This window comes from Leucopleurus acutus (genome assembly GCF_964270905.1).
Source record: "Leucopleurus acutus genome assembly, chromosome: X".
Taxonomy (NCBI): Eukaryota; Metazoa; Chordata; class Mammalia; order Artiodactyla; family Delphinidae; genus Leucopleurus; species Leucopleurus acutus.
This window is the reverse complement of record NC_139148.1, coordinates 87,845,171-87,858,527: the sequence shown is the minus strand read 5'-3', so window position 1 is coordinate 87,858,527 and position 13,357 is coordinate 87,845,171.

The following is a 13,357-nucleotide window of genomic DNA, read 5'->3' as shown; positions in this document are numbered from 1 at the left end:
TCCATCCATGTTGCTGCAAATGGCACTATTTCATTCTTTTTTATGGCTGAGTAACATTCCATTATATATATAATATTCCATTTTATACATATATATATATTCTCACATCTTCTTTATCTATTCATCAGTCAGTGGACATTTAGGTTGCTTCCATGTCTTGACTATTATAATAGTGCTGCTATGAACATAGGGGTACATGTATCTTTTCAAATTAGAGTTTTTGTCTTTTCCGGATATAAATCCAGGAATGGGATTGCTGGATCATATGGTAACTCTACTTTTAGTTTTTAAAGGAACCCCCATACTGTTCTCCATAGTGACTGCACCAACTTACATTCCCATCAACAGTACAAGAGGGTTCCCATTTCTCCACACCCTCTCCAGCATTTACTATTTGTACTTTTTAATTTTTTTTTTTTTTTTTTTTTTTTTTTTTTGCGGTACGCGGGCCTCTCACTGCCGTGGCCTCTCCCATTGCGGAGCACAGGCTCCGGACGCGCAGCCTCAGCGGTCATGGCTCACGGGCCCAGCCGCTCCGCGGCATGTGGGATCTTCCCGGACCGGGGCACGAACCCGCGTCCCCTGCATCGGCAGGCGGACTCTCAACCACTGCGCCACCAGGGAAGCCCCAGTTTTAATCCATTTTGAGTTTATTTTTGTATATGGTGTTAGAGAATGTTCTAATTTCATTTTTTTACATGCAGCTGTCCAGTTTTCCCAGCACCACTTATTGAAAAGACTATCTTTTCTCCACTGTATTTTCTTGCCTCCTTTGTCATAGATTAATTGATATGGTCAGTTGATTTTCCAAATGGGTGCCAAGACCATTCAATAGGGGAAAGGATAATCTCTTCAACAAATGGTTTTGGGAAAACTGGATAAGACGTCCACATACAAAAGAATAAAGTAGGACCCTTACTTTACACCATATACAAAAACTAGTTCAAAATGGATCAAAGACCTAAATATAAGACCCCAAACTATATAACTCTTAGAAAAAAACATAGGGGAAATCTTCATGATAGCGGTTTTGGCAACAGTTTCTTGGATATAACACCAAAGGTACAGGGAACAAAAGGAAAAATGCATTAGATGCCATAACAATCAAAAATTTTGTGCATCAAAGTATACTATCGTGATTATGAATTAGTAATCCACAGAATAGGAGAAAATATTTTCAAAGCATATATCTGATAAGTTGTTAGTTTCTAGAATATATAAAGAATGCCTACAACTAAACAACAGTAAAAGATAAAAACCAACCAACTCAATTTTAAAAATGGGCAAAGGACTTGAATGGACATTTCTCCAAAGAAGATATACAAATGACCAATTAGCACATGCAAAGATGCTCAATATTACTAGGGAAATCAAACATCACTAGCGAAATGCAAATCAAAACCACAATGAAGTTGATATCAGCCCTGAACCAAGATGGCAGAGTAGAAGGACGTGCTCTCACTCCCTCTTGTGAGAACACCAGAATCATAACTAGCTGCTGGACAATCATCGACAGGAAGACACTGGAACTCACCAAAAAACATACCCACATCCAAAGACAAAGAAGCTACAGTGAGACAGTAGGAGGGGCACAATCACAGTAAAATCAAATCCCATAACTCCTGGGTGGGTGACTCACAGACTGGAGAACACTTATACCACAAAAGTCCACCCACTGGAGTGAAGGTTCTGAGCCTCACATCAGGTTTCCCAACCTGGGGTCCGGGGGTCCGGCAACAAGAGGAGGAATTCCTAGAGAATCAGACTTTGAAGGCTAGTGGGATTTGATTGCAGGACTTTGACAGGACTGGGGGAAACAGAGACTCCACTCTTGGAGGGCACACACAAAGTAATGTGTGAATCACGACCCAGGGAAAGGAGCAGTGACCCCAGGGGAAACTGAACCAGACCTACCAGCTAGTGTTGGAGGGTGTCCCACAGAGGCAGGGGGTGGCTGTGGCTCATGGCGGGGACAAGGACACTGACAGCAGAAGTTCTGGGAAGTACTCCTTGTCGTGAGCCCTCCCAGAGTCTGCCACTAGCCCCACCAAAGAGCCCAGGTAGGCTCCAGTGTTGGGTTGCCTCAGGCCAAAAAACCAAGAGGCAGGGAACCCAGCCCCACCCATCAGCAGTCAAGGGGATTAAAGTTCTACTGAGCTCTGCCCAGAAGAGCAACAGTCAGCTCTAACCACCGCCAGTCCCTCCGATCAGGAAACTTGCACAAGCCTATTAGATAGCCTCATCCACCAGAGGGCAGACAACAGAAGCAAGAAATACAATCCTGCAGCCTGTGGAACAAAATCCACATTCACAGAAAGACAGACAATATGAAAAGGCAGAGAGCTATGTACCAGATGAAGGAACAAGATAAAACCCCAGAAAAACAACTAAATGAAGTGGAGATAGGTAACCTTCCAGAAAGAGAATTCAGAATAATGATAATGAAGATGATCCAGGACCTCAGAAAAAGAATGGAGGCAAAGATCGAGAAGATGCAAGAAATGTTTAACAAAGATCTAGAAGAATTAAAGAACAAAAAAACAGATGAACAATACAATAATTGAAATGAAAACTACACTAGAAGGAATCAATAGCAGAATAACTGAAGCAGAAGAATGGATAAGTGACCTGGAAGACACAATGGTGGAATTCAATGCTGCGGAACAGAATAAAGAAAAAAGAATGGAAAGAAATGAAGACCGCCTAAGAGACCTCTGGGACAACATTAAATGCAAGAACATTCGCATTATATGGGTCCCAGAAGGAGAAGAGAGAGAGAAAGGATCCAAGAAAATATTTGAAGAGATTATAGTCAAAAACTTCCCTAACATGGAAAGGAAATAGCCACCCAGTCCAGGAAGCGCAGCAAGTCCCATACAGGATAAACCCAAGGAGAAACATGCCGAAACACATAGTAATCAAATTGACAAAAATTAAGACAAAGAAAAATTACTGAAAGCAGCAGGGAAAAATGACAAATAACATACAAGGGAACTCCAATAAGGTTAAGAGCTGATTTCTCAGCAGAAACTCTACAAGCCAGAAGGGAGTGGCATGATATACTTAAAGTGATGAAAGGAAAGAAACTACAACCAAGATTACTCTACATGGCAAGGATCTCATTCAGATTCGATGGAGAAATCAAAAGCTTTACAGACAAGCAAAAGCTAAGGGAATTCAGCACCACGAAACCAGATGTACAACAAATGCTAAAGGAACTTTTCTAAGTGGGAAACACAAGAGAAGAAAGTGACCTACAAAAACAAACCCAAAACAATTAAGAAAATGGTCAAAGGAACATACATATCGATAATTACCTTAAACGTGAATGGATTAAATGCTCCAACCAAAAGACACAGGCTCACTGAATGGATACAAAAACAAGACGCATATATATGCTGTCTACAAGAGACCCACTTCAGACCTAGGGACACATACAGACTGAAAGTGAGGGGATGGAAAAAGATATTCCATGCAAATGGAAATCAAAAGAAAGCTGGAGTAGCAATTCTCATATCAGATAAAATAGGCTTTAAAATAAAGAATGTTACAAGAGACAAGGAAGGACACTAAATAGTGATCAGGGGATCAATCCAAGAAGAAGATATAACAATTATAAATATATATGCACACAACATAGTAGCACCTCAATACATAAGGCAACTGCTAAGAGCTATAAAAGAGGAAATCGACAGTAACACAATAATAGTGGGGGACTTTAACACCTCACTTACACCAATGGACAGATCAACCAAAATGAAAATAAATAAGGAAACAGAAGATTTAAGTGACACAATAGACCAGAGAGATTTAATTGATGTTTATAGGACATTCCATCCAAAACCAGCAGAATACACTTTCCTCTCAAGTGCGCACAGAACGTTCTCCAGGATAGATCACATCTTGGGTCACAAATCAAGCCTCAGTAAATTTAAGAAAATTGAAATCATATCAAGCATCTTTTCTGACCACAATGCTATGAGATTAGAAATGAATTACAGGGAAAAATATGTAAAAAACACAAACACATGGAGGCTAAACAATACGTTACTAAATAACCAAGAGATCATTGAAGAAATCAAAGAGGAACTCAAAAAATACCTAGAGACAAAGGACAATGAAAACATGACTATCCAAAACCTATGGGATGCAGCAAAAGCAGTTCTAAGAGGGAAATTTAGAGCTATACAAGCCTACCTCAAGAAACAAGAAAAATCTCAAATAAACAATCTAACCTCGCACCTAAAGGAACTAGAGAAAGAAGAACAAACAAAACCCAAAGTTAGCAGAAAGAAAGAAATCATAAAGATCAGAGCAGAAATAAATGAAATAGAAACAAAGAAAACAATAGCAAAGATCAGTAAAACTAAAAGCTGGTTCTTTGAGAAGATAAACAAACTTGATAAACCATTAGCCAGACTCATCAAGAAAAAGAAGGAGAGGACCCAACTAAATAAAATTAGAAATGAAAAAGAAGTTACAACAGACACTGCAAAAATACAAGTCATCCTAAGAGACTAATACAAGCAACTCTATACCAATAAAATGGACAACCTGGAAGCAATGGACAAATTCTTAGAAAGGTATAACCTTCCAAGACTGAACCAGGAAGAAACAGAAAATATGAACAGACCAATCACAAGTAATGAAATTGAAACTGTGATTAAAAATCTTCCAACAAACAAAAGTCCAGGACCAGATGGCTTCACAGGTGAATTCTATCAAACATTTACAGAAGAGCTACCACCCATCCTTCTCAAACTCTTCCAAAAAATTGCAGAGGAAGGAACACTGCCAATCTCATTCTATGAGGCCACCATCACCCTGATACCAAAACCCAACAAAGATACCATAAAAGAAGAAAATTACAGACCAATATCACTGATGAATATAATGCAAAAATCCTCAACAAAGTAGTAGCAAACAGAATCCAACAACACATTAAAAGGATCATACACCATGATCAAGTGGGATTTATTCCAGGGATGCAAGGGTTCTTCAATATATGAAAATCAATCAATGTGATACACCATATTAACAAATTGAAGGAGAAAAACCATATGATCATCTCAATAGATGCAGAAAAAGCTTTTGACAAAATTCAACACCCATTAATGATAAAAATTCTCCAGAAAGTGGGCATAGAGGGAACCTACCTCAACATAATAAAGGTCATATACAAAAAACCCAAAGCAAACATCATTCTCAATGGTGAAACACTGAAAGCATTTCCTCTAAGATCAGGAACAAGACAAGGTTGCCCACTCTCACCACTATTATTCAACATAGTTTTGGAAGTTTTAGCCACAGCAATCAGAGAAGAGAAAGAAATAAAAGGAATCCAAACTGGAAAAGAAGAAGTAAAGCTGTCACAGTTTGCAGATGACATGATACTCTACATAGAGAATCCTAAAGATGCCACCAGAAAACTACTAGAGCTAATCAATGAATTGGTAACATTGCAAGATACAAAATTAATGCACAGAAATCTCTTGCATTCCTATACACTAATGATGAAAAATCTGAAAGAGAAATTAAGGAAACACTCCCATTTACCACTGCAACAAAAAGAATAAAATACCTAAGAATAAACCTACCTAGGGAAACAAAAGACCTGTATGCAGAATACTATAAGACACTGATGAAGGAAATTAAAGATGATACCAACAGATGGAGAGATATACCATGTTCTTGGACTGGAAGAATCAATATTGTGAAAATGACTATACTACCCAAAGCAATCTACAGATTCAATGCAATCCCTATCAAATTACCAATGGAACTAGAACAAAAAGTCTTAAAATTTGTATGGAGACAAAAAAAGACCCCGAATAGCCAAAGCAGTCTTGAGGGAAAAAACGGAGCTGGAGGAATCAGACTCCCTGACTTCAGACTATACTACAAAGCTCCAGTAATCAAGACAATATGGTACTGGCACAAAAACAGAAACATAGATCGATGGAACAAGATAGAAATCCTAGAGTTAAACCCACGCACCTATGGTCAACTAATCTATGACAAAGGAGGAAAGGGTATACAATGGAGAAAAGGCAGTCCCTTCAGTAAGTGGTACTGGGAAAACTGGACAGCTACATGTGAAAGAATGAAATTAGAACACTCCCTAACACCACACACAAAAATAAACTCAAAATGGATTAGAGAACTAAATGTAAGACCAGACACTATAAAACTCTTAGATGAAAACATAGGAAGAACACTCTATGACATAAATCACAGCAAGATCTTTTTTGATCCACCTCCTAGTGTAATGGAAATAAAAACAAAAATAGAGAAATGGGACCTAATGAAAGTTAAAAGCTTTTGCACAACAAAGGAAACCATAAACAAGACAAAAAGACAACCCTCAGAATAGGAGAAAATATTTGCAAATGAATTAACAGACAAAGGATTAATCTGCAAAATATATAAACAGCTCATGTAGCTCAATATAAAAAAAACAAACAACCCAATCCAAAAATGGGCAGAAGACCTAAATAGACATTTCTCCAAAGAAGACATACAGATGGCCAAGAAGCACATGAAACGCTGCTCAACATCACTAATTATTATAGAAATGTAAATCAAAACTACCATGAGGTATCATCTCACACCAGTTAGAATGGGCATCATTAGAAAATCTACAAAGAACAAATGCTGGAGAGGGTGTGGAGAAAACGGAACCCTCTTGCCCTGTTGGTGGGAATGTAAATTGATACAGCCACTATGGAGAACAGTATGGACGTTTCTTAAAAAACTAAAAATAGAATTACCATATGATCCAGCAATCTCGCTACTGGGCATATACTCAGAGAAAACCATAATTCAAAAAGATACATGCACACCAATGTTCATTGCAGCACTGTTTAGAATAGCCAGGTCATGGAAGCAACCTAAATCCCATCGACCGACGGATGGATAAAGAAGAAATGGTACATATATACAATGGAATATTACTCAGCCATAAAAAGGAATGAAATTGGGTCATTTGTTGAGACGTGGATGGATCTAGAGACTGTCATACAGAGTGAAGTAAGTCAGAAAGAGAAAAACAAATATCGTATATTAACGCATCCATGTGGAACCTAGAAAAATGGTACAGATGAACTGGTTTGCAGGGCAGAAATTGAGACACAGATGTAGAGAACAAACGTATGGACACCAAGGGGGGAAAGACGTGGGGGGTGTTGTGTGATGAATTGGGCGATTGGGATTGACATGTATACACTGATGTGTATAAAATTGACAACTAATAAGAAACTGCTGTATAAAAAAATAAATAAAATAAAATTTAAAAAAAAACACAATGAAAATGATGGCTATATATGTTCTGTGCAAGCTAGTTTGACAAGAGTGTTGCTTCTGGGAATGGATGTGATTGCTCTTTTTTAACGTTCTAGGGATTTGTTCAACAATACATCTAATAAAGATGAATACGAGTGCTAAAAAAGAAAGCCCACAGTGAGATACCATTACATACCCATTAAGATAGCTGTTGTTTTTTAAAAATGGAAAATAATAAGTGTTGGTGAGTAGGTGAGGATGTGGAGAAATTGGAACCCTGTGCATTGTTAGTGGGTTGTGAAATGGTGCAGTCACTATGGAAAACAGCTTGGTGTTCCCTCAAAATTTAAAACATAGATTTACCATATGATCCAGCAATTCAACTTCTAGGTATATAACCTGAACAATTGCAAGCAGGGGCTCAGATACTTGTACACCACTGTTCATAGCAGGATTATTCACAGTAGCCAAAGGTAGTAACATCCCAAATGTCCATGGGCAGATAAATGGATAAAGAAAATGTGGTATATCCGTACAATGAAATATTATTCAGCCTTTAAAAGGAATGAACTCTGATACATGCTACAACAGGGATGTACCTTGAGAATATTATGCTAAGTGAAAGAAGCCCGATACAGAAAGACGAATGTTGCACAATTTCATTTATATGAGGTACCTGGAATAGGCAAATTCATAGAGACAGAAAGTAGAAGTTACCAGGAGCTGGGGGAAGAGGGGGAATGGTGAATAACTGTACAACTAATTGTTTAGGGGAAGTCCGAATATGTAGACATAGACACAGAGTCAAATGGAACTGAACTTAAATTCAATATTGGCTCTGCCATTTACTAGATGTGTGACATGAGTCAAGATAACTTTTTAAAATCTTAGTTTACTCATCTGAAAAAAGCAAAAACAAAAACAAGAACAGGATCATAGTCACATCAAACTCACAAAGCAGTTGTGAGCATTAAATGAGATAATGCATGAAAAACACTTACTAAAGAGCTTAGGGGAGAAGGGGAAGATGGCGGAAGAGTAAGACGCGGAGACCACCTTCCTCCCCACAGATACATCAGAAATACATCTACACATGGAACAAATCCTACAGAACACCCACTGAACGCTGGCAGAAGACCTCAGACCTCCCAAAAGGCAAGAAGCTCCCCACGTACCTGGGTGGGAAGAAGAAAGGAAAAACAGAGACCAAAGAATATGGACGGGACCTGCACCAGTGGGAGGGAGCTGTGAAGGAGGAAAGGTTTCCACACACTAGGAAGCCCCTTCGCGGGCGGAGACTGCGGGTGGTGGAGTGGGAAAGCTTCGGAGCCGCGGAGGAGAGCGCAGCAACAGGGATGCGTAGGGCAAAGCGGAGAGATGCCGACCGGCACTCACCAACCCGAGAAGCTTGTCTGCTCCCCTGCCGGGGCGGGTGGGGGCTGGGAGCTGAGGCTCGGGCTTCGGTTGGAGCGCAGGGAGAGGACTGGCGGTGTGAACACAGCCTGAAGGGGTTAGTGCACCACGGCTAGCCGGGAGGGAGTCTGGGAAAATGTCTGGACCTGCCGAAGAGGCAAGAGACTTTTTCTTCCCTCTTTGTTTCCTGGTGCGCGAGGGGAGGGAATTAAGAGCGCTGCTTAAAGGAGCTCCAGAGACGGGCATGAGCCGTGGCTATCAGAGTGTACCCCAGAGACGGGCATGAGATGCTAAGGCCACTGCTGCCACCACCAAGAAGCCTGTGTGCGAGCACAGGTCATTATCCACACCTCCCTTCCAGGGAGCCTGTGCAGCCCGCCACTGCCAGGGTCCGGGGATCCAGGGACAACTTCCTTGGGAGAACGCATGGCATGCCTCAGGCTGGTGCAACGTCACACTGGCCTCTGCCGCCGCAGGATCGCCCCGCACTCCGTACCCCTCCCTCCCCCCGGCCTGAGTGAGCCAGAGCCCCTGATCAGCGGCTCCTTTAACCCCGTCCTGTCTGAGCGAAGAACAGATGCCCTCCGGTGACGTACACACAGAGGCGGGGCCAAATCCAAAGCTAAACCCCAGGAGCTGTGCGAACAAAGAAGAGAAAGGGAAATTTTTCCCAGCAGCCTCATGAGCAGCGGATTAAATCCCTTTCATTCTGAGCCGTGTGGATGAAACGCTCTTGGTGCTGCAGCCAGGAGTCACTGCTGTCCCTCTGAGGTGGGAGAGCCAACTTCAGGACACTGGTCCACAAGAGACCTCCCAGCTCCACATAATATCAAACGGCGAAAATCTCCCAGAGACCTCCATCTTAACACCAGCACCCAGCTTCACTCAACGACCAGCAAGCCACAGTGCTGGACACCCTATGCCAAACAACTAGCAAGACAGGAACACAACCCCACCCATTAGCAGAGAGGCTGCCTAAAATCATAATAAGTCCACAGACATCCCAAAACACACCAACAGACGTGGGCCTGCCCACCAGAAAGACAAGATCCAGCCTTATCCACCAGACAGAGGCACTAGTCCCCTCCACAAGGAAGCCTACACAACACACTGAACCAACTTTAGCCACTGGGGACAGACACCAAAAACAACGGGAACTACGAACCTGCAGCCTGCAAAAAGGAAACCCCAAACACAGTAAGAAAAGCAAAATGAGAAGACAGAAAAACACACAGCAGATGAAGAAGCAAGATAAAAACCCACCAGACCTAACAAATGAAGAGGAAATAGGCAGTCTACCTGAAAAAGAATTCAGAATAATGATAGCAAAGATGATACAAAATCTTGGAAATAGAATAGAGAAAATGCAAAATACATTTAATAAGGATCTAGAAGAACTAAAGAGGAAACAAACAATGATTAACAACACAATAAATGAAATTAAAAATACTCTAGAAGGGATCAATAGCAGAATAACTGAGGCAGAAGAACGGCTAAGTGACCTGGAAGATAAAATAGTGGAAATAACTACTGCAGAGCAGAATAAACAAAAAAAGAATGAAAAGAACTGAGGACAGTCTCCGAGAGCTCTGGGACAACTTTAAAAGCAGCAACATTCAAATTATAGGGGTCCCAAAAGACAAAGAGAAAAACAAAGGGACTGAGAAAACATTTGAAGAGATTATAGTTGAAAACTTCCCTAATATGGGAAAGGAAATAGTTGATCAAGTACATGTAAAAGTAGGAGATTAGATCACTCCCTAACACCATACACAAAAATAAGCTCAAAATGGATTAAAGACATAAATGTAAGGCCAGAAACTATCAAACTCTTAGAGGAAAACATAGGCAGAACACTCTACGACATAAATCACAGCAATATCCTTTTTGACCCACCTCCTAGAGAAATGGAAGTAAGAACAAAAATAAACAAATGAGACCTAATGAAACTTAAAAGCTTTTGCACAGCAAAGGAAACCATAAACAAGACCAAAAGACAACCCTCAGAATGGGAGAAAATATTTGCAAATGAAGCAACTGACAGAGGATTAATCTCCAAAATTTACAAGCAGCTCATGCAGCTCAATAACAAAAGAACAAACAACCCAATCCAAAAATGGGCAGAAGACCTAAATAGACATTTCTCCAAAGAAGACATACAGATGGCCAACAAACACATGTGAATGCTCAACATCACTAATGAGTAGATAATTGCAAATCAAAACTACAATGAGATATCATCACACACCAGTCAGAATGACCATCATCAAAAAAATCTATAAACAATAAATGCTGGAGAAGGTGTGGAGAAAAGGGAACACTCTTGCACTGCTGGTGGGAATGTAAATTGATACAGCCACTATGGAAAACAGTATGGAGGTTCCTTAAAAAACTACAAATAGAACTACCATACGACCCAGCAATCCGACTACTGGGCATATACCCTGAGAAAACCATAATTCAAAAAGAGTCATGTACCAAAATGTTCATTGCAGCTCTATTTACAATAGCCAGGAGATGGAAGCAACCTAAGTGTCCATCATCGGATGAATGGATAAAGAAGATGTGGCACATATATACAATGGAATATTACTCAGCCATAAAAAAACGAAATTGAGTTATTTGTAGTGAGGTGGATGGACCTAGAGCCTGTCATACAGAGTGAAGTAAATCAGAAAGAGAAAAACAAATACCGTATGCTAACACATATATATGGAATCTAAGGAGAAAAAAAAAAGGTCATGAAGAACCTAGGGGTAAGTCAGGAATAAAGACACAGACCTACTAGAGAATGGACTTGAGGGTATGGGGAGGGGGAAGGGTAAGCTGTGACAAAGTGAGAGAGTGGCATGGACATATATACACTACCAAATGTAAAATAGCTAGTTGGAAGCAGTCACATGGCACAGGGAGATCAGCCTGGTGGTTTGTGACCACCTAGAGGGGTGGGATAGTGAGGGTGGGAGGGAGGGAGACGCAAGAGGGAAGAGATATGGGAACATATGTATACGTATAACTGATTCACTTTGCTATAAAGCAGAAACTAACACACCATTGTAAAGCAATTATACTCCAATAAAGATGTTAAGGGGCTTCCCTGGTGGCACAGTGGTTGAGAGTCTGCCTGCCGATGTAGGGGACACAGGTTCGTGCCCCGGTCCGGGAAGATCCCACATGCCGCGGAGTGGCTGGGCCCGTGAGCCATGGCCGCTGAGCCTGCGCATCCGGAGCCTGTGCTCCGCAACGGGAGAGGCCACAACAGTGAGAGGCCCACATACCACAAAAAAAAAAAAAAAAAAAAAAAAAAAAAAAAAGATGTTAAAAAAAAGTGCTTAGCACCTAATAAATGCTTAATGATTATTAACCTTAGAACAGTTCCTGGCACATAACTCAAACTTCTGTTGAAGGAATACATGCAACTGCATATTTCCTATAATGATGAAATTGACTGAAGCCATAGTTAAGGGAGAGGGAGGAAGGCTTTGGAGGGAATGGGGGTTCAGAAGAAGATATCAGAGAGACAGCAACATGACAGGACAAAACCCAGAAAAATATTCTGACAATATGACAGTATGTATATGACAGGTTTTTACCTGTACATCAGAGCTACTTCTTGGATCTGCTCTCCCCTACCAACAGAAACCATAATTCGTGCCTTTTCCTTTTTTTCACTTTTCATTCCATTCTTTCTCAAGAAGGGGCTGGAAATCTGGCAGTAAAGGAAAAAATTACATATGTGTATGTTTGTGCCTTAATTTTTGCCTCCTTTCATGAAAGTCTTACCATATTTTAAGCATTTAATAAATATTTCAAATCAAGTCTGGCATATTAGATTATCAGTTAATATTTGTTGGATGATTGAATTTATAAGTGAGCAGTTACTTACTATGCTCCCCTCCTTCACCCATAGGGATACTCCCTGTGACACTTCTGTCAGAGCACTATTTTTATTTATCTAATATTTATATCTGCTTCTCTTCACAAAAAGTTTTGAAGCAGTTTTCAGTGTTATGTACCACACCAGATAAAAATAATTAGGGATTGGGAGACAATGTGATGATTCAAAACAAGAGATCAACATATGCCAGTGAGGTTCACAGTTGTTAGAGGTGGGTTGCAAAATTGATTCTGAGCTTCCTAGCAGCCATCAAAAGGAAAGTTAATTACATAATTCACATTGTCCAATGATTCAAAACACACTATTAATGGGGGTATTTCAGTTACTGAGAATAGAAATTTTCCTTTGAGTTATTATTAAAGAATAATTTTTGATATAAATGCCATCAATAATTTTCTACTGTACATGAAAAACGAGTTTCATTGGTCCATTCTGTATTATAATCTTCAGTGTACCTCACCACATTATGCTAAAGTAAAGATCAGTGGATGAATTCTCAAAGGGACAAAAAACGGTTTTGTCTCGGCCTGAAGCTCTGGCAATTTAGCTTCACTGAAGGGAAAAAAATATCACGTATCCAGAAGAAAAGACTGTACCACAATTAGTCTTCTAAAAATATTTATTCCTTACCATGAAGTTTAGATAAGTGAAGGCAACAGAGACTTCACGTCTATAATCTCTAAGAGGCACCACTTAATGTCTCTAATGTTACCCCTGTGTCTTTAAGGACACCATTTTAGGAACGGTTTCATTTTTAGGAAAGTT